This window comes from Lissotriton vulgaris, chromosome 8 (assembly GCF_964263255.1).
Source record: "Lissotriton vulgaris chromosome 8, aLisVul1.2, whole genome shotgun sequence".
In the NCBI taxonomy this organism is placed as follows: Eukaryota; Metazoa; Chordata; class Amphibia; order Caudata; family Salamandridae; genus Lissotriton; species Lissotriton vulgaris.
In genome coordinates this window covers 967,224,712-967,247,429 of record NC_141696.1, presented here as the reverse complement: position 1 = coordinate 967,247,429, position 22,718 = coordinate 967,224,712, and the positions used below count along the sequence as shown (strand labels likewise).

At 44.9% G+C, this 22,718-nt stretch overlaps 1 pseudogene; it reads right to left on the bottom strand.

Moving 5' to 3' along the window:
- LOC147698187 (mortality factor 4-like protein 1 pseudogene) overlaps positions 1-22,718 on the bottom strand; it is a 74,331-nt pseudogene that overhangs the window by 35,524 nt on the left and 16,089 nt on the right.

Sequence of the window (22,718 nt, the reverse complement as noted above, 5' to 3'; positions counted from 1 at the left end):
GTTGTAGGCTTGGTTTTTCGGTGCAGAGGTGGGACCCAGCTCCATTGGCCACCATAAGTTGTTCCAGAGGTCGGTGTGTCTGCTGAAGATAAGGACTTCCTTCTTGTCTGTTTTTAGTTTGGGGCAGTTGTCTTTCATCCATGTTGCTACGCTCTTCAAGCAGTTGTGGAAGTCGGTCTTTGTGTGGATGGTGTTCGCTGAGAGTGAGTTGAATGAGTTGTGTGTCATTGGCGTAGGAGATGATGTTGATGTTGTGTGCACTGACGGTCTGCAAGTGGTGTCATGTAGATGTTGAAGAGGGTGGAACTGAGAGATGAGCCTTGGAGTACTCCGCAGAAGATGTGCTTAGGGTGCGAAGTGAAGGGGGGGAGGCGGACTCTCTGGGTGCCTCCTGTGTGGATGGACACAATCCAACTGAGTGCATCGCCTTTGAGTCTGATCTGGTGAAGCCGCTGGATGGGTGTGTGGTGTGAGACAGAGTCGAAAGCTGTGGAGAGGTCCAGTAGGATGAGGGCAGCTGTTTCTCCTCTGTCCAGTAGGTCTCAAATGTCATCTGCTGCTGCAAAGAGGGCTGTCTATGTGCTGTAGCTGGCCTTGAAGACCGATTGTGATGGGCCCAGTACATGTGTGGTGAGTTGGTCTTTTCAATGACTTTGGCGGGGAACAGGAGGAGGGAGATTGGATGGTAGTTCTGTGGATATTTTGGGTCCACTGATGGTTTCTTGAGGAGGGACCTAACCTCTGCATGTTTCCATCGTTGGGGAAAGCTGATGTGGTTATAGAGGCGTTGAGGATGGAGGTGAGTTGGTGGCTGATCTCGTTGCTTCTGAGGTTGAAGAACCGATGGAGGCAGGGGTCAGTGAGGGCCCCTGAGGTGATTGATTTAATCAGGGTGGTAGTTGTTGGAGTGCTGAGTTGTTCCCATGAGGTGATGGGATGGTTGGCAGCTGTTGTCAATGGGTTGCTGAGGTTGTCAGCCGGTTGGGGTTCAAAGTGTGTGTAAATGATTGCTATCTTGTTGTGGAAGTGGCCGGAGAGGGAGTCACAGACTTCTTGTGAGGGAGGGATCGCATTTTCTGTGGCTGATGGGCAGCAGAATGGTGAAGAGTTCCTTGGTTCGGTTGTTGCTGGTTTCAATGTAGGATGCGAGGACCTCCTTTTGTGAGGCTTTGAGCTGATGGTGGTAGTCATTGACGGTGTTTTTGTAGGTGACTCCGTCGGTGTGTCCTTGCTGATCCACCATTTTCTTTCACTTTAATTGCATTTGTGTTTTAATGTGCAGAGTTCTTGTATGTACCATTGGGCTTGTTTTGTGGATCTGTCCATCTTGGGCGGTTTGGATGGGCGACTTGGTTGGCAGCATTGGTGATCCAGGCATTGAAGTTCTCTACTGGATGGTCCAGGTTTGCCTTGATGTTGGGCTGAGTGGTGCTTAGGACATCTATCCAATGTTGCTGAGTTATTGTGGTCCAGCTGCGGTAGGGAGTGCTGTCTCAGACGGGGATGGTGTGTGGTGGGCCAACAAGGATGAAGTGTATGATGGCGTGATCGGTCCAGGTGAGCTTTGATGTGTGGCTGTATTTCATTCCGTCACTGGATGTGAAGATGGGGTCCAGCGTGTCTCCTGCTCTGTGTGTGGGGTCCATGATGATCTATTTAGGCTGATGTTGTTTAGTCTTTCCAGGAGGTTGGTGGTGTTGGTGGGGTCATCCAGGTGGAAGTTGAGGTCTCCAAGGAAGTGTTTGGATTCAATGGCGAGGGGGTGATGAGTTCGGCAATTAAGTTTCTGAGACCGGTGGGTGGGCTTGGCGGTTTGTATGCGAGGTTGCCTCTGATGTTTGGTTTGGCATTGGCAATGGAGCAGGTGATGGATCCTTTGTGTATGATGGCAATGCCTCTTCCTTGTTTGTTGGAGTAGTTTCAGTGTTTCATCTTGTAGGTGGAGGAGGTTGCAGTGGCAATGCCAGGGGCTGAGATGGGGGTGAGCCAGGTCTCAGTGATGGAGGTAAGGACATGGGCGAGGGTGGAGATGGTGGCTCATATTTCAGTGGTGTGTTTGCAGAGAGATCTGGCATGCTGTTAAGTTGGGCCAGAGGGGTGTCTTAGTCTGTGGTGTGTGTGGTGGTGTTCGGTGGTGGTCGTGCAGAAGCAGCAGTGGCTGCAGGTGAACGGTCCTGCTGTGGTGCATATTTAGATGTTGCAGCAGTTGTTGCATGTGAGGTCCAGTGCACGGAGCTCTGTGGCAGAGTATCTGTGAGATCGCATGGGACAAGGGTTCATGGAGCTGGGTGTGGTACAAGTGTGGGCGGGCACAGACAGGCGTGTTTTTGGTGCACCTTCGGCACAGCCACTCAGCAGCCTTCATAAGTACTCCTGGGGATGGGAGGGGTGGGAGGGCAGTGAGCGGGCAAAAATTGTGGAAGAGAAAAAACGGCGGGAAGAGCAGTTAGAGCATCAGAGATAGTAGATGTGCAGCAGCACTACAAAGTAGTCCTGGGGGGTGGAAGGGGCTGGCGGGAGGACGTGGAGTGGAAAAACCAGCAGGAGAGACAAAATGTCAGGAATAGCAACCAACGCAGTTAGAGCATCGAACACCAAAGCACTTAAGATAGCAGCCAAATGCACCAAGTAAACAAGTCAAAACAAAGTCAAACAGCAGTAAAATCCATAAAATTAAAAGTAGGGATTAGGAAGGAAATTAAATAAGGTTACATAATTGAGGGCACCAGTGATGTCAGGGGGCCTGAACTTGCACCTTCTTGGAGAGCAGAGTGTCAGGCTGGAAGGTCTAGCCCAGCAGCCGCAGGGGACTTGCACAAGGACCGGGGTAACAGACTGCTCTAAAATTGGCTCATACTCAAAATACAGACCTGCATACTCCGATGGTGCCACCGTGTATCACACAATTTTGGCTCCCTTCACACACCCACCTGGTGAGGAGTCAAAATCACATGGTGGGGGCAAGACAAGCTAGAAATCACTGCACAAATGGGCATATTTACAACAGAATGGCGGAGTGCGGTGTTACACCACAATTGGTAACGCCACTCCGGCATTCTGAAAACGCAGGAATGAACCATATTTAGAATAATACAGCAAACTCCTGTGTCTCCCTAGCACTAAATTTAAGCTGCCTAGCACCAACGTAGGCACCCGTTCACCATAAGGCAATGGTGCTCGTGTTGCAGTGAATGATTGTTCATGTGCAGGAAGGTGTCCTATAAACAATTACTAATGATGATTTGTAACTTCTATGTGTGCTGCAGAAAGCAGCACATATAGAAGTTGCAACTCGTCATTAGTTAATGATTGTTTATGTGCGGGAAGGGACACATTCCTCCACATGAACAATCACTAATAGCGATTTGCTCTTTCTACATAGAAACAGCAAAAAATGAGGACAAATTAGTAATTTCTCCTCGTTGCGTCACTTTAAGACCAAGTTTTCCCTGGTCCTATTTTTGCAGCTGCCCCATATTTATGATAGTTTTGTAATTAAGGGCAGTATCAAAAAGCAATGGGTGTTGCGGCAAAGCGCTGACTGCAACACCCATTGCCCGCCCCTTTCACGCTAAGTGCTGCGTGGAAGCAGTATTATTTACAAAGCGACAAAAGCCATGTTAAGTGGCTTAAAGCCGCCTTGTGAATAAAGTGAAGGGGTTTTCCTCGCCAGAACATCAAAAAAACATGATATTCCGGTGGCAATAAGCCCTTGTAAATATGCCCCGAAGTGCCTTTCCAGCTTGTGTTTGCAGGCTTTGTTGTGTCCCCAGCCCCGAAAGAACCATGAGGAAAGAAGGGTGGCAGGCGGATATATTTACTGCTTTGTCCAGCTGGCTGCTGACACGCCCTGTTCCTTACTCCATCCGTATGTGTGTTTCCTGCTCCTCCCCTTCCACTGTCCGGAAGTGGTGTCCAGATGTCCTGTGTCCTACTGCCAGGCCACTTCTCCATGACATCTCCCCTCTTTTTTGACAATCAAAAACACATTCCTGTGGAAAAGAGAGAGAGCGATGGAGAAAGATAGAGAGAAAAGAGAGAGATAAGAGGAGAAAAGCAAACAATTTTTAATGATATTAATTAATTAATTAATAATTTATTGTGTAATGATTGTTCTGTTTAATGTAATTTATTATTACATTATTATCTGTATTTTAGTGTTTGTATATTTATTTCACATGTATTTTTTTAATGCTTTTTTTAGGTTAGTGGTGGAAAGAAAATAAATATAAAAAATACTATTTATATGGATTTATATGTAATGTATTAATTGCTGATTAAATATGTATATTTGTTTAATGTTTATTACTTTTTTAATGGTTTTAAAGGTATGTGTTTGTGAAGTTTTTATTGTGTAATGACATTTGTTGCTAAAACTTTTGTTTTTTGTAACCTATTAATTGAAATTAAATAAATAAATAAGTAATGATTTCATAATTTTGTTATTTGTTTTAGTTAGGGAAGTTGAAATTATTATATGTAATTTTTTTTTCTTTCCTTTCGTTTTAATTGATATATGATTTTTTTATTTTGGTTTATACGTGTAGAAATATATATCTACATCTCACATAAATAACCAAAGGTTACAGGGATGTTATAGTTATAGTTATGCTGAGATTTCACTCATACAAAACCAGTGAAGATCAGCAGTTATAGTTACCTGAGCTATAACTATAACTTATGCCCCTGCAATGCACTGCTTATGACCTTACATATTACTTCATTCGTGATATGGTCCGTGGCATCACTGACGACATCACTGATGACATCTCAAGTAACACCATTAATGGCAGAATCAAGTGAGTGTTAGTGTGTTTATACTAACCAACTACAAAAGTTAAATTAGTATACTAGGTGCACTACTACTGAGTGATACTACTTCTAACATATATTAAGTGAGTAGCTGTATGACTGTATGTATCCTACTGTATGTATCCTTGTGTGTATGGGTGTATAAGCTGTGTGGGAGTAGCTGTGTCGGTGAGTGAGATACTGCATGAGTGTCAGTATTGGTGAGTGGGTGGGTATGTGTGTCAGTGGCTGTATGGGTGAGTGAGTGGCGATATGAGTGGTTCTCTGGGTGGTTAAGTGGGTGTGTAGTGCCTGTATGGTAACCCTGGGCATAAAACTTACCCCCCGCTCACAGAGTTTTTGGATTTTTGCAACTCTGCCTACCGCAGGCAACTCCGCACTCCGCAACGGAGTGGAGTTTTTTGTGTGTTCGGGCACCCAAAATGCGTTTTCGCGTGTGAAGTTGTGACATACCGGGTGCATCCGATTGCCAATAAGATTTCCCTTCCGTTCACAAGCGCCATGAGATTTGGTAGCCGGCCGCATGTCCTTCCAGCTCGAAATGACGGTTAAAAAAAACTCCTCAGATTGACATTTGGCTGTACTTTTTTGTGCAAGGAGTCCTTTTTCTTTTTTCACTTTTTTTTTAAGAGGAAGTAATTGCTCCAGAGTCTCCATCTTCCTGTTCCTGTCCAGCAGGCTCCTCCCAGCGCTTTGTCCATCTCCTGTTCACTTTCCATTTGGATTTGGAGCTGGAAGGATCTCTCTGTGTGTCTGCTGCATCATATATATTATTGGATTTGAGGACTTTTGAATTTGAGATTTTACAAGTAAGTTTGAAAATTGGTGTTGTTTGTTTGATTGGGGCATTGCACCTAAATGTTTTTGTACTTTTCATCATTTAAAAAAAAATATTGCGGTGGGTGGACTGTAGTTTCAGTAGGGCCTGGTTGTTTCTTTGTAAGTAATTTTTCTTCTTTTACAAAGGGAACATGTAGCTCGGTTCACTTCATTTTCTCCAACTTTTGAAAAACATTTGCAATATTTATTTAATTCCCTAACCCAGTAGTCTGCCAATAGGCCTTTCAGCCAGTAGGCCCAGAGCTACTCATGGCTGCATGAAACGACTGTTTATGTGGTGTTTGTGGAATTTAAACATCATTTATGGCAATGGATGGCATTGGATTGATATGCAAAATGTTTTTTTTGTTATTTCACTGTTTTTCATTTGAGTTAAATAAATGCCTTTGATGGATGTGTGTGGTTGTTGTGTAACTTGCAACCTTTTTTAGCCCTGTGGATTTTCGTTTTTTGGCATTGTTGCATTAAAGCTGTTTTGTTTAGCATGCCTCCTTTGTCTGGCCATTATGTGAGTGTGTTTGTAATAGTGGGCCAGCATTTGCCTTGGCTGAGCCTCCCCGTGTGGCCAGGGGACATTTTGTAAAGTCGGTGTCCATATAGGCCTGCTTGAGTTCATTGTTTTCCAGGCCTCCTGCTTTTTGTCAGTGACCATGTGACTGGTGGCCATTTGCGGTGGTAGTTAGTGTGCTTTTGCCTTGGGCCTGATTGTCTTTCCTTTGTTCCTCTTGGTTTACTGCTTCTTTTTGTGGTAGAGTGGCCATAAGGCTGTTGACCATTTTGTGAGGGCAGCCAGTGTGCTTTTGCCATAGGCCTGCATTGTCTGAATTCCCTTTCTTGTTGTTGTGGACTGGCCATGTGACTGGTGGCCATTTTGAGAAGGCAGCCAGTGTGCTTTTGCTATAGGCCTGCAAGCCTTCTTTGTGGTGGCCATGCCTTCTTGCTGGTTGCTGTTTTGCATGCAATTGTTTCTTCTTTTATCCAGCAAAAAATGGAGCATAGTTCGCTACAATTTTCTAATAAATTTGCAATATTATTGATTTGAATTGATTCACTATGTGGCCTAGTTTTCCAATGTGGTTTCCAACCAATAGGCCCGGAGCTACTGTCATGGGGGCATGAAATAACTGTTTCTGTGGTGTCTGTTGAATTTTTTGGTATTTCACTTTTTCATGTGTGTTAAATAAATGCCTTTGTTGGATGTGTGGGGTTGTTATGTAACTTGCAAACCTTTTTTTTTATTGTCTGGCCAGTGTGTAATTGTATTTGTAATAGTGGGCCAGCATTTGCCTTGGCTGAGCCTTCCCATGTGGCATGGGGCAATTTGATAAAGTCTGTGTCCATATAGGCCTGCTTGAGTTCATTGTTTTTCAGGCCTCCTGCTTGCTGAGAGTGACCATGTGGCAAGCAGCCAATTTGTGGTGGCAGTTAGTGTGCTTTGTCATAGGCCTGCATGTCTTTTCCTTTGTTCCTCTTAGCTTAGTGCTTCCATCCATTGTCATTTGCCAGCTGCAGCTCCCTGAATGCTGCATCCCATGTGATGCACAATGCCAAACTGTTACATTTGTATTTTTGTTGTTCATCTTCTTCTTTCCTATCCTTCCTGGCTGTGCTGGACAGTACTCCATGAAAGCCCTTGTTGTTGTCAAAGTCTCACAAATGGCTGCACTGTATTGTAAATTGTTTTAATAACTGAGGTAATATATTTAGTAATATTCATTAATACACTAACAAGTGTGACTACACACTAAGTTATATTATATTTGTATGGACTAATAGTAATTCAACCACAACAATGAATGCCATGTTTCACTGATGTTCTTCTTGCTTCTTTGCTTTTAGGTGCACAAAAGAGGAGAAGACAACATCACCCATTGTACTACCAGACAGAAGGGCTGCACACAAGGTCACAGACATCCCTTCAACTTGTGCCACTGCGTGCTGACATCTTCAAGCTGGCCCCAAAGAAAGGTACCAGATCCAGTACCAAGAAAGTTGCCAGTGAAAAGAAGGCACTGCCACTTACCAAGACCAGTATGTCGCCCAACACCTTTTTTGGGAAACCAAACATTGTGCCTGCAGCAGCGGTGTCCGGGGAGCAAGCTGGGAGCAGCACCCCAGCTTCAGTGGACCCACCCCACCAACCTAGGACCAAGCCCATATCTGTCAAAAAGGACAGCCTGTCTAATCACGAGTCCAAGTCCGATGAGCAATGATGTCAACATTGACTTATCGTTATCGCAAAGTAGCACCCACTCAATGCAGGAAACTCAGATAAATGGGCAGCAACAGCCGCAACCACCCCCAATAGTAGTTGTTCCTCCTGAAGTAGGGCAGTTCAGGAGATCGACCTTCCTGCAGAGGAAGAAGAAGAGCAAGCCACTCTTTCAGAAGACCCACTTTCTTCCAGATCCCCAGCAAGGAAAAGGAGGGTTAGTCCATCGACCTCTTCTGCAAATCCCCCTTCTGATGATCTAGACGCCACTTGGAAGCAACCTTAGTCTGAGATTGAGACACGCCACGAGGCAAGGCTATGGAAAAGGAAGGTTCCAGAAAGCCTAAGAGTTATGGAGGTGGATGTAGAAGAGGAGGATGATGACGAGCCAGTCATCATGGAGATTAGACCTGCCCCAGTGGAGACTGACATTACACCATACCAAATTGCTATGAGGGATGTGGCACGGATACTACCAACACAGATGATACCACCAACACCACCTCCAGCTTTCATATTTCGCTGGCAGCGACCTTCATCCACCACAACCACCTCAGTAGAAGTAGGTACTGCAGAGAGTCAAACTTCCACGTCCACCAACCAGTTCTTCCGACATTGCCTGAGGCACCAGCAACACGAAAAAGTTGACCTCCCCAGTTTGGGACTTTTTTTGGTAAGCATGAAGGAGGTGAACATTGCTATATGCTCCATTTGTGGACAAGGTGTTAGTCAGGGTAAGTTTGGTACAAACTATGGTACTGGAGGCCAAACAACCCATCTGAGAAAACACCACTTGATCCAGTGGGAGGCACACCTTAGCGGCCAAAAAAACTGCACGTGTTGTTGGTGGAGGGGATGAGGAAGATCCGATCATGGTGGAAGGTGAACAAGAGGGAGACATTTTCTCTGTTACACAAAGCAGCCCTGTCCCCAGCAGTGCAGTGGTACTGCCCACATCATCAACAACATGGCAATGGCACAAAAGTCAGCCTGAGACACCAAGGTTTCCCAGGCAAGAGAGTACTGCAATGAAACAACGTGCATTGAGCCTAACATTTGGCGTCAAGAAGTCACCTGCATCAGTGGCACCAGAAAATAAAAAAATCCAGGCTACCATTCTCAGCATGTTTAGGTTGGAGGGGCAGTACGAACGCAACCACCCAACGGCACGTTTGTACAATGCAAAGCTGGCTAAAATGTTAGAGCTGGACCTCCTCCCTTTTTCTTTTGTGGAAGGGGTGGGTTTTCTTGAATTTGTGGCAGCCATCTGCCCGAAATGGAAGATTCCCAGGCGGTCCTATTTCACCAGAGTTGCTGGCCAAACTGAGCAGCAGAGTGCTGTTCACACTATCCACCTGCCAACACCCATGTGGACCAGTTGCCAAGTCACTGATTACATGTGCATCACTACACACTCGATCTCTTTTGTGGGAGTTAGAGAAAAGATATCTGCAGCAGGTGCTGTTGACACTGCTGAGATTTTTAATGCCACTCGGAAACATGCATCTGTAGCCATGTTCGCCATGGAGAAATCTCATACTGTTGCAAACATTTTAGAAGACTTTGACAGCAAGGTCTTTGAATGGCTGGGACCAAGAGGGCTTAACATTGGTTTTGTTGCCACTGACAATGGCAGTAATATAGTTAAGGCCATGGCCAATGGTGGCTATTTCAGGGTCCTGTGTTTGGCGCACTGCATTAACATCATTGTTCAAGACTTTCTGAAAAAGAAGACCGAGCCAGCAACTTACTGACCACCTCCAAGGGAATCTGTATACATTTCAGCCATTGTTTTAAAGCCCGGAACAGCTGAGGATCATTAAACGTGATAATAGAATGCCAGTTAAAGCACTCATCCAGGAAGTGCCAACATGTTGGAACTCAACTTATTACATGCTTGAACCTCTGTTTGAGCAGTACAGACCAATCAATGAATATGTGTCTGGAGCCATCGGACTGCCCACCACCTTCCGCACTCCAGCAATAGTGGGGGAACTATTCAGGGTGAACCCCAGAGCGCTAGGTGCATTTCACCCCCTAAGATCCTACCTAGGAAGACTGCCTGTCGGGTGGGGGCTCCTAGAAGGTTCTCAACACATGCCTCTCGCCCTCAGCTCGCTCCCTTCTTTTACTCCCCATCTTCCCTGTGGAATAAAAGCTGACTTATATTTCTTTCATTCTCTGCTCCGGTATGTGGTGGTGTTTTCCTTATCTTTGTTTCCAGGCCACGCCAGAGCTCGACTCAGCAACCTCCATGACTCAGCAGCCTACATGACTCAACAAGCCTCTGTGACTCAGCAACGCCCATGACTCAGCAGTTTCCATGACTCAGCAACCTCCATGATTCAGCAGCCTCTGTGACTCAACAAGCCTCCATGACTCACCAGCCTCCGTAACTGAGCAACCTCCATGACTCATCAGCCTGGCAAAAGGTATTTAACTCTCACCCAGGCTTATCTTCAGTGCTTAGCAATGAGTTTCCTGTTGAAGATCCAGAGACGTGACAGCTCTTCTCTGCAGGTGCTGGGCGGACAAGTCCTGTTCAATCCTTTCTACTGCTACTCGCAGATAAGTCTAAATACTTTTTGGGTTACATTTAACTCTTGTGCTCAGTGGAATTCCATTGTTTTGACTCCTGGCTCATTTCTGACTATCGGGAAGATCTTGGGTAACTGTGCACGAAACTCTTTGCTTCCTATGTCACAGTTTCCTCTTGTTTCCACTCAGCTTACTTTACGCTACTTGCCTGAATATTGGTCTTTTCCCCCTCATATCATTTATGTAATTCTTGCATAGTTCTTGCTGATAGCAGTGTATATTGTTATTGCAGTGTTTATTGTTATCCTGTTATGTCTCTGTTTTTTTTTCACCCAAAGAAGGTCTTGGTAACTCTCTTAAGCCTTGGGCATACTACAGTTAAAGGATACAGATTATGTCTTATCTCATTGAAATAAGAATGTATGGTGTGCTTATGTTTAGTCTTCATTGGCACAATTTTGTGTGAGTTTGTATTTATCTTTGGCACAGTATTGTGTGACGGTGTATTTATCTTTGGTGCCATATGGTATGAGTGCAGTTCTGATTTATTCTAATCATTCTAAAAGACCTCTTTTATCATGACCCAGTGCTTAGTTTATGCATGATATATGTAATTGATTATTTGTGTTCATATTGGTGTCTTTTACTACGGCTACAGGAGCTGGTCTCTATACTCATTCCGAGCTTTAGGACAGATGTCCCAGATGGTTCAGGAAGTTTATCCGCTCCTCTAGGCGAGCCATCCGGAGGAGCATGCGGTGCATAAATGCCTTGCAGTTGTATGCACAGGGGTGGGCAGCAGTGTTCAAAGAAGAAGTGCAGATGGTGGCTGCCAAACCACAACGCCGTACCACTGGAGGCACGGGGAGCCTGGCTGGGGCCCGGGGCATTGGAATATGCTGCAGCTGCTGCCACCTCCTCCTCCTCCTCCTCCTCCTCCTCCACCAGAACCACCAGCTGCCAATATTCCATACGGATGGCCTTCAGTTTACATTGCCCGGCCATGGCTGCTAACTCCTTCCTGTTTGGTTGTTTCAGTTGGGAAGCAGTAGCTATATCAAGAAAGAAAAAAGACAATTGTAACCAATACTCTTAGCAAAACAGTTACACAAATTAATTATACACATAAAATTACAGCGCCACAGTAGCACTAGCTAGCACAGTACATAACATTTGTGGTATCTTCTCACTTCCTCGGCCGCTAACATTTGTAGGCGTTTCAGTCATTACTAGGCACTATGGAGTAGACAAGTCTTCTTCTTCTCTCTCTCTCTCTCTCTTGTTTACTGAAAAAACAGAATAAATTATAAAGCAAGCTACAGACAGACTAACAATAGTACAGAGCCAGAGGCAGGTAGACACTAGAAATTTAATAACTAAGTAGGTAGGTAATGCAAGGATAACAAGAATTTAGAAACCAACAGATTGAAGAAGATTTGGTAAAAAATAGAATTAGGAAATGGAAATAAAAGTTCAAAAAAATAAGGTGCAGTAAAAGTTAGGGAAATATGATTATTAATATTAACAACAGGAGAACTTACTGGGGTCTGCAGCAGAGCCTTCTGTAGAGGAGAGATCTTGGCCCTGGAAGGCATATTTAGCTCTCGCCTCAGCAGACCCCGTTGTCTTCTTGCCCCTGGATGCTGATCATGTAAGACATAATAAAGAGACAAAAATTGATTGGTGTGAAACAAATAATAGATATTTTTTTTAACGCTCTAAAAAGATTTTTTGACAGGAAACAACAATTGCAATAAAAATGACCTATCTAATCTGATCGACTAGCAGTATCGCACTCGCGGACCGTCCTATCTCCTTATTTATTAACCAGGGGTCCATTCTGATTCCAGAATCATAAACATAAGTACCGCCTAGCTCACCTATTCCAAAGACATCGAAATGAATTGCCAAAAATTATATTTTTTTCTTGTAAGTTCCAATCTCATTCGCAATCATCAATGAATCAACCCCCTTTGACGGGCCAATTGTTCACTAAGTCTGCATTTCCATTTATTTTAGTTCTCAAAAATGCATAGATGGACGCATGCATATTGCATTCATCAAATTGTTGGTTGGTTGCTGATGTGCTGAGTTGCTACATTATTCATTCACTAACAAACTACAAAAGGTTCTACTAAGGACTGTAGTCAGAAGCACGTGACAGAGGACATGTCACACGGACTGCTAAAAAATGACTAACTAATACTAAGTAACTAACTATAATAACTACCTACCACCACTATATTAGTGACACGACAAAGGAAAAGAGTCTCTCTGGCATTACCTAACTTAAGTTCTCTAACCTCTCTTACATAATCAGCCCAATTGAGCGCAAAGTTGCAAACAAGTAAGATTAGCAGCGCCGAGCACCTGTTTAGAAAAATAACAATCACATAATATAAGATTTTTTAAACGGAACTTACCTGCATGTAAGCTGCAGCAGCATTCTTGCTATTTGGGAAACAAATACTATTCGCAATAGCACAGAACAGAACACACATTAGGAATGTAAATAGCTACTCACCAAGTCCCACAACCTCAACACCTAGCAGGTCCAGCAGGTCCTGCTCCCGGGCCAGGATGTTGGACCACTGGTGAGTCAGCTGGTTGTGGGTGCGCTAGACCTCAGAGCAGCGAAACACTGTCCAGTGCACCCTCGCTCTCCTGGTTGCATTACCCTTAGCCATGGTTCTAGGGAAGGGGCGGGTGCGGAAACAAAAATGTAGAAGTAAAAAATAAAGTCAGGAATAGAAGTAGGGAAGTAAAAAATATAAAAAGCAAGTAATAGAACAACAGTACAAAAAACTTAGTAAAAGTAGAAATAAAACGTGAAATATGCACTTAGGAAGAGAGAGGGGTAGATAATAAATAAAAAAGATCAGAAAAAAGTTTTAGAAACAAAGGATTGAAAAGATTTGAGAGGATTAAAAAACAGGCCCCAGAACCATACAAAGAGAAGAAAAACAAGAAGTCCGTGCCCATTGGCGACCGAATGGTGAAGTTCGAGCGATATTTCCCCGAACACTCAATCCATGTTGCCGACCATCAGAAACATCTCGTGAGCATGCGAAACAAGCAACTCTGCATGCTTGCGGAACTCCGTGTAGCATTGTGGAGTTTTTTAACTGCTTCGCTGAGTTTCGGGTAGCGCTGCTACGTGAACTCTGCCAAGGCTTACTGTATGGGTAAGTGATTGGGTGTCTGAATGGCTGTATGATTATGTGACTCTGTGTGTAAGTGACTGTATGGTACGTGAGTAGGTGTTTGAGTGTGTGTTTGGTTAAGTGAGTTGGTGTGAGTGGCTGTATCGGAGAGTAGGTGTCTGTGTGAATGGCTGCATGGGTGAGTGAGCGGAAGTGTTAGTGCTTGTTTGGATGTGTGAATGGGTATGTAAGTGATTGTGTGGGTGTGTGAGTGACTTTGTTAGTGCCTGTATGGGCGAATGAGTGGTGTGTGAGTGACTGTATAGGTAAATAAGTGGGTATGTGAGTAGCTGTATGGGTGAGTGTGTGGCTATGTGAGTGGCTGTATGGGTAAGTGACTTGTACAAGTACTTGTATGAGTGAATGAATGGTTGTGAGTGGCTGTATGAGTGAGTGAATAGGTGTGTGAGAGCCTCTATGGAGTAGTGAGTGATTGTGTGAGTACTGGTATGGGTCTGTGAATGGATATGCGAGTGGTTATGTGGGAGTGGGCATATCATTACCCTGGGCACGAATTGGAGCTACTTGAGATAACTATAACCTTAAACGTGAATTTCTGTGTTCTTTTAGAGTTTAAAACATTAAGTTGTTACTGAGCATTTCACCTAATCATAACTTTACTTTAACCTTTGTTGTTTTCACTAGTTATAGTTTCCATAATAAAAGCGTTTTTTCATTTGCCAATAACTCTGGCGTCGTTGGATGAATCTTCACAACATTTTCAAAACTAGTTCAACGCTCACTTCAGCTGCTGTCGTGAAAATCTTGGGGTGATCTGTCAAGTGGGGACCGAGTTAAGGGGGGTCTGAAAAAACTTTTTCTTCATGTTAATTTCCAGATCAATCCTTTGACACAGCTACAGCCCTAACTGCTGAACAGAATTAGACCAAATTTGGCAGAAAGGTAGCTGTTGGTCCAGAATGGTGTAAATCCTTGCAGTAGTTGCAAAGTATTTCAAAGAAATTTCTAGTTGTATATCTGCCTACACAGAGGATCTGTCCCAGAAAAAACATTTAAAAAAGAAGAAAAGGTGGCAGGGTAGAAACACCCAGATCTCCTTGGGGGGTCCCACAGGGACCCCCCAGGGCCCAAAAATCTTTTTTATCCTCGGGACATTGCTGTTTGCTATGGCTTGCGGGAGCACCACTCCCGCCAAGCCATAGCAAACTGCTCCAGTTTCAGAAAACAAGAACATTTAAAATGCTCTCGCTTGCTGAAAGTGGAGAAGAATTGCTTTTAGACAGAGGGAGCTGCATGATCGCAGCTACCTATGTTCAAAAGCAATGCCAGCTTTTACAGGATGCGGGGAGCCAGCACAGACCGCAGGGGCCTTAAAGCTCCCCCTGTGGCCCCCAACAATTAAGAGTGGGTGCCCTGGGTGAGTCCAGGGCACCCAGAGTATAGGCCTGTTCCGAGGGGATGGGGTCCCTAGGAGGAAAATTGCCCCCTTCCTTTTATACAAAAGAAAAGAAAAGGCCTCATATCCTTAGTATTATGTTTTTAAATAAAAAATGGTATAGGCTGGCCCCAGGGGATGGGGGCCCAAAATGGCCCAGGGAAGGGGGCCATATGGCCCCCCCCTTCCTATAAAATACCAAAAAATGGGGAAAAATCTCCTGAAAATCGCCTGAGTCCCGGCCCCCTTTCTCCACTACTCTGCAAACGCACCTCCTGGCATGCTGCTGGTTGGGGAATGAAGACCCCTTGGCTAACGACGGTCTTTAGGGGCCAACAAGACCTCCTGTCACATCCAGTAAGCTCCACACAGCGGGATTGCTGAGAGGTCGTTGGAGGCCAAGCCCCCTTTTTGCACCGCTCTGCAGACGCACTTCCAGGTGCACTGTTCTTGGGGGGATCATGTCTCCTTGCATGCTGAGTGCCTCAGGACTTAAGTGGACTTCTTCCCCCAAGCAGCAGTGCTCTGGCAAGGGTGTGGAAGAAAATGTTATGGCATGCCGGCCGAGCAGAAGCACCACCTTAGGAGCATATGTGGGTCTGTGGGGCTCTGATATCTAACCCATCACGGAGCATTCAGCCTAGGTGGAAAATACTAACTGGCAAGTTTGGGTATATTTTTTGGCTGGCAATAGTTATAACCTATTTTAGGTATTAATGGTGATATGAACTGTGCTACAACTACTGGTCCCAGAATGCATTTCATTGATAACATACTAAGGAGGTGAATAAGAGTAATAACAACATAGTGCAAATTGGATCAGAAATGTGGTACTCAGTGCTTTAAGTGGGCCGGGTCTCAAGGGGTCTGAGCACTGGCAGTTTTTTAAAGGGGGCTTCGAAACGGGTCTCTATCGGGCTCTGTTTTGAGCCCTGGCACTGGCAGACCCTTTTTTTCCAGACTGCAGTGACAGCAGTTTGCAGTCCGGAAAAAGTGCCAGGGCGCTAAACAGCCCATTAGAGACCCGCTTCGAGACTGCAGGTACATCGATGTGTGCTGCCCTCACATCTAACTAGCGGAGAAGTTACGGCATGACGTCATGCCAGGTGAGTGTTGTGGGGGAAGGGAAATGATTTAAAGAGTCATTTTCTTTCTGGATTTCCCTTCTCTTTCTGAAACGCAAGAGGAGCAACATTGTGGTAGGGTCACCAGGGCTATAATTGGAAGCTTTTTCAATATTATATGTAACAAGCCATAGCTGCAGCTTGTTTATCTTATGCAACTAACACCTATTGTCAACGCCAATAGTCCTGACTTGCTATAGGTATGATTTTACTTGTTGTATCACATATCTGGATGCAATGCCAGAAACAGCAAAATACAAGTCGGGCAGCACACTATGCTAAACACAGATTTTTAGCGTAAGTGTTTTAAAGCCACGCCCCTAATTAAACTGGCCACGCCCCTTTGAGAGACCCCCCAGTTTTTCATCCCACTTAAAGCCCTGGTGGTACTCCTTACGAACTAACAGAACAGGTCGAGAGGTGGTGTGTAACTATCACAGATACTAGTATGATAATAGAGGTGAATGCGTGAAACAAGTTGTTGCTGGACACCAACTGTTGATGACAGAAGGGTCAAGTGATTCCCATCAGACCACCCTCATGGTGGAGTTTGCATCACATGGGAATTGCTGGTCATACCATCCCTTAGTCCGACCATAAAGTGCCGGTGCGAGAAAGGATGTCAGAAGTATTGTGTACATCCTAGAATGGTGTGAATACACAAGTGCAGTGCTCAAAATAGTGAATTAAAATCAACTACCCAGACCTCAAACAACGTTTGGACAGAAGTCTAAGTGTCAAAGATTAAAAACCACGCCAGGTAGTCAGACTACCCACAGGCGCTGTGCAGTAGGGTCGACATGTTTCAGCCTAAGGGTTATTTGACCCGGCTTTCTTCAGGACCTATGATAGAAAGAGCTACCGCAACTACATATGATGTTTTTTAAGTGATAAGTGACACGAAAGTGCTACTGAAAAGTTACATCTGTACCAAAAAACATAGATACTTAAGTGTCCACTGAAGGGAGAGATATGTGTCTTCTTCCCAGCTTTGTGTGGGTGATGACCTCACCTCACCCGGCGACCGCTCGGGAGTATGAGGCCCCGCTCTATCCGTCGGTGCTCTCAGTTAGAAAACGAGCGGAAGTGGAGGCCTCCACTTCCGAGCGGTCGCCGGGTGAGGTGAGGTCATCACCCACACAAAGCTGGGAAGAAGACACATATCTCTCCCTTCAGTGGACACTTAAGTATCTATGTTTTTTGGTACAGATGTAACTTTTCAGTAGCACTTTCGTGTCACTTATCACTTAAAAAACATCATATGTAGTTGCGGTAGCTCTTTCTATCATAGGTCCTGAAGAAAGCCGGGTCAAATAACCCTTAGGCTGAAACATGTCGACCGTACTGCACAGCGCCTGTGGGTAGTCTGACTACCTGGAGTGGTTTTTAATCTTTGGCACTTAGACTTCTGTCCAAACGTTGTTTGAGGTCTGGGTAGTTGAGTTTAATTCACTATTTTGAGCACTGCACTTGTGTATTCACACCATTCTAGGATGTACACAATACTTCTGACATCCTTTCTCGCACCAGCACTTTATGGTCGGACTAAGGGATGGTATGACCAGCAATTCCCACGTGATGCAAACTCCACCATGAGGGTGGTCTGATGGGAATCACTTGAGCCTTCTGTCATCAACAGTTGGTGTCCAGCAACAACTTGTTTCACGCATTCACCTCTATTATCATACTAGTATCTGTGATAGTTACACACCACCTCTCGACCTGTTCTGCTCTTTTGTGTGTTTTGTATCTTGATATAGGGGAACGAGCAGTCAGGTCATTAAAAATATCCCCCTAGACCCTCCAAACACCTGTTTTGTTTTTCACTCCTTACGAACTGCCAACCAGGTCCTGTGAACAAGGACTGTTTAAGTCCGAAATGGGTAGGGCATGAAAGTCAAGTAATTGTTTTCACCTGAATTGCTTTAACCACCAATTAAAACTTGTCTGAATGAAGAGTGCGTCTTCGATCTTTGGCAAGTGTATGGAAGCAAATGTTGACGGTGTGCCGGCCAAGGAGACGCTCCACCACTGGAGCATATGCAAGTCTGTGGGCTCTGATTTCTAGCCCCATCAAGGAACATTCAGCTTAGGTGGAAAACAGTGACTGGCAACTAGTGGTGGGCTTGCAGCTGTTCCGTTGGGACTTCTCGGGGCTGCAGTTGTATCTATGAAGTCAAGACCGGAAATATACCGCAGGTCTCTCTCTGCAAGATACCCCCTTCATGCTCACTCTCCCCAACACCACCACTTCACAGGTATGCCTTTAGAAGCCTGTGCGTTGGCTCGCAGCCCTGTACCTTTGCGAGCTACTACGCTGCTGTGCCTCTACCTCTGCGAGCTACCACGCTGCTGTTCCTTTAGGAGTAGACGGCTTGTAGTTCTCCATCTGCGAGTCGAGCCCACGGGCCGCAGCTGTCCCTCTGAGAGCCTGGGTCGAACTGTTCATAAGTCACACTATATGAGCATTGAAAAGCCATTTTGTGATTCAGTCCGTCTGCTGGTTTCTGTCTGAGGCATTTCTGAAAACATACCGGAGTTCTTTCTCTGAGAGATACCCCTTTCACGTTGCATCTCCCCACATTGGCAGGTAACACACCCTCTTCTCACATCACCAGCATACCCCCAACAACTTTCTTGGACCCGGAAGTGTCCCTCTGTGGTTGGACAAACAAGAATCTTATTCATGTATAGATTTACATATAAAACATTTTATTTAAACAAAACAACAACAAATAAAACTATGTACAGCCGTGGCATGTCATCGCTGGTCCATTTGTGAATCACAGCCTGCAAGACAAAACGAAAGATAAGATGATGCCTCATGCGTCCAGGAAAGGAGTTAGAAAGAGAGAGAGGGAAAGAGTGAGCAAGAGAGGGAGAAGAAAAGAGAAAGAGTGAGAGAGAGGAAGATAGCGAGAGAAAGAGTAAGATACAAGGAAGAGAGGAAGAGAAACAGTGTGCGAGAGAAGAACGCAGAGAGAGAAAGAGTGAAAGAGAAGAAGGAAGAGTGAGCTACAAGGAAGAGAGAAACACTGTGAGAGAGAGGAAGATAGAGAAAGAGAGACAGAGAGAAAGAATGAGATACGAGGAAGAGAGAAAGAGAGAATCCGTGTGAGAGAGAGGAAGAGAGAGAGAAATGGTGAGAGAGGAAGAGAGAGAGAGAGAGAGAGAGAGAGAGAGAGAGAGAGTGAGAGAGGAAGAGTGAGACAGAGAGGAAGAAAACGAGAGAAACAGTGTGAGAGACAGGATAGAGAGATAAAGAGAGAAACAGTATAAGAGAGAGGAAGAGAAAGAGATAAAGAGCGAGAGAGAGGAGGAGAGAAAGAAAGAATGAGAGAGAAAAAAAGAATGTGTGAGAGAGAAAGGAACAGATGGAGAGGGAGTGTTGAGACTGCAAAAATCTTTGCAGCTCACCTTTGTGCCTCCGCTGTGTCACCAACCACGTGCCGGGAGATAGTGCATACCTCAAGTTTAGTGATCTGAAAGATAAAGAGAGAAAGCGTGAGAATGAGAAAGGGTAAGATACAAGGAAGAGAGAAAGAGAAACAGTGTGAGAGAGAGGAAGACAGAGAAAGAGTGAGAGGGAGGAAGAGAGGAAGAGAGAGGGAAAGAGTGAGAGAGAGGAAGAGAGAGAGGAAGAAAGAGAGAGAGAGTGAGAGAGAAAGAGTGAGAGAGAGGAAGCCATCCAAAGAGCGAAGGAGTGAGACAGAGAGGAAGACAACAAGAGAAACAGTGTGAGAGACAGGAAGAGAGATAAAGAGAGAAACAGTGTGAGAGAGTGAAAGACAGAGAGATAAAGAGTGAGAGCGAGGAGGAGAGAAAGAAAGAAAGAATGAGACAGAGAAAAAGAGGAAGTGTGAGAGAGAAAAAGGAAGAGATGGAGAGGGAGTGTTGAGACTGGAAAAAATCTTTGCAGCTCACCTTTGTGCCACCGGTGTGTCTCCAACCACGTGCCGGGAGATAGTGCAGCCCTCAAGTTTAGTCATCTGAAAGATAATATATAATTAATAATTGCAGAGTACCTACAACTGCACACGTGTAATTCTATTTTTGGTAATGTGCAATAAGGGTGGTGCACCCCATTTATTCCCACTGCTTGGAGGTGTCTGTGCGCTCTTGTGCGCACAGACTGATGCACACTATCCACTTTCACCGCCCAGAGGTGACTGGCTGCTGCTGTGGAAAGAAGTCTCTCTGCTCACCTTCCGCCACCGGCATGTGTGTAAGAGGGTCCACCACATGCTGAAGCAAACTTCTGAGCCGTTGCGTACACGCGGTCCAGCTGAACTCACAATTCAGGTTGGATATTAATTGTCAGGATGTCCAGGCATCATCGCAGATTTTTCACACGTTCAGCTCTGGTGGTGTTGGGGGGTGAATGTTGATTTGTGATTCACAGCCTGTTAAATAAAAAGTAAGATAAGATTGTGTGTCATGTGATCTTTGACTATCTTGAGAACTATCTCTAGCTCTTTCTGCTGCAATAGTTATTTCCTGATTAATCTCTTCGTTCAACATTTGGAGATAATGTGGAAAAATTGTACATTTAATGCTATCTTTACATGCATTGAAAGAATCCTCATAGAAGTCACAATGTCCAAGTATTCCATTTCAGTCTGCCAAGGTTTGAAGAGTTGCAGAAGACCTAAACAGAAAAACTCTCTTTTATATGGAGTATCCCAACTTAATTTCCTGTGATTAATCAGATTTCCTTTGTCATGCTTTACCAAACATCCTTCAGATCCAATTACAGCGTATTTTCCTTCATTTATATTTTCTGTGACATGTTTTTAAAACTATAATGTTGCAGTATTTCATATAGACATATGTTTTCCACTTATGGACTTCTAATTGAATAGTACGTATGCAACATATTTGTTTTCAGAATATCTGTACTTTCCGGGTCATTAAGTGCCAAGTATTCAATTTCTTGTACAGATTTGAAAACTCGATTTTGTGCTGCAGGAAGACCAAGACTTATCCAGATGATCCCTCTTGACATTGAATATAAACTTGCAGATGTCAATCAATCCTAACATTCGTAGGATCCAATTTCTCGAAGTGAAAGCATCTTCAAGCTGAAGCAGTATAATTTTTTGCTAAGTGTCCTCTCCTGCGAAATGTCCTACCACATTTCTTTCAATTCTGTCTTCTCAGAGTTGGTAATATATGACGTGACATAGCGAGCAACAGCAATTGAGTTATCTGCAACATATAGTATTTCCATATTTGCATTCCACATCTTCAAAATCACCGGATTGTAATCATTAATGTATTGGATTCTTCTGTTCTTTTTAAATTATAAGTATTTTTGGATGATTTTCGAGTGATGGTATGCCTCACTGCTGACATAAAACTTTTCACTCTTCCTTTGGAAAGTACTGGACGTGGAAAGGTAAATCGACATTTTGTGTAAAATGTATCCTTTGACTTATATTTCCGTCTGCAATGCTTTGCACATCGATGACTTCCATATGTAAATATGCCTCACTAATCGAAGGGCGTCTGGTGCTGTGGTCGCTGCCACGAAGTTGGGGTCACTGCCATTCAGGACTCAGGACACAGTTCCACATGTGGGATTGGCTTGATTTGAACAGGGTTAGTGGCACCACGTGTCGCGCCTTGTGTTGTACAGGGTTAGTGGCACCATGTGTAGCCGGCCTTGCATATGGAAATATGCCTCACTGATCGAAGGGAGTCTGGTGCTGTGGTCGCTGCCATGGACTTGAGGTCACTGCCATTCGGTGTTCAGGATACAGTTCCACATGTGGGGTTGGCTTGTGTTGAACAGGGTTAGTGGCAGCACATGTTGCACCTTGTGTTGTACAGTGTTACTGGCACCACGTGTCGCGCCTTGTGTTGTATAGGGTCAGTGGCACCATGTGTCGCTGGCCTTGCATTTGGAAATATGCCTCACTGATCGAAGGGGTCACAGACTTGGGGTCACTGCCATTCAGGACTCAGGGCACAGTTGTACATGTGGGATGTACTGTGCCGATGATGCGTCATTCGGGCAGGCCGTACTGGTAACAATGTCTGTTGCCTACTGGACTGCGTCATTTGCAATCGGGAGTTGCTCTGAATTGTGAGCCCTACTCACTGCAGTGTAGGCCGGAGGCAGCAGTGAGGAAGGGCCCAGAGCCACGTGTTGTTGACTTGAGCAATGTCTGTTGCATACTGGACTGCGTCATCTGCAATCGCGGCTCGATCTGATTTGTGAGCCTTGCTGTCGGCAGTGTATATCGAAGGCAGTAGTTTGTACAGACATAAGTCCGTGGTGCTGTGCCCCTGGGAGCTTGTGTGGCGGAAGCCAGCAATCGGCTGAGGAGGCTGGCGGTCACGACGGCGGCCTCATGGCAGGGTGAGGGGTACCACCCTGGCAGACACTTTGGCTTTCCCACAAGTGAACCACGTCTAGAGCTCCGGCCTATTTATTCACACTCTTACGCTGAAGTGACGTACGTCGGACCAGCCCACTCTGGTTATGCTTATGCTTACAGGGGGGACGACACAGCTATATGACTGAGATCTTCCCTATTGTTTGACATAACATGGTTGGGTCCACTGTCCACAACACTACAAGCACCGGT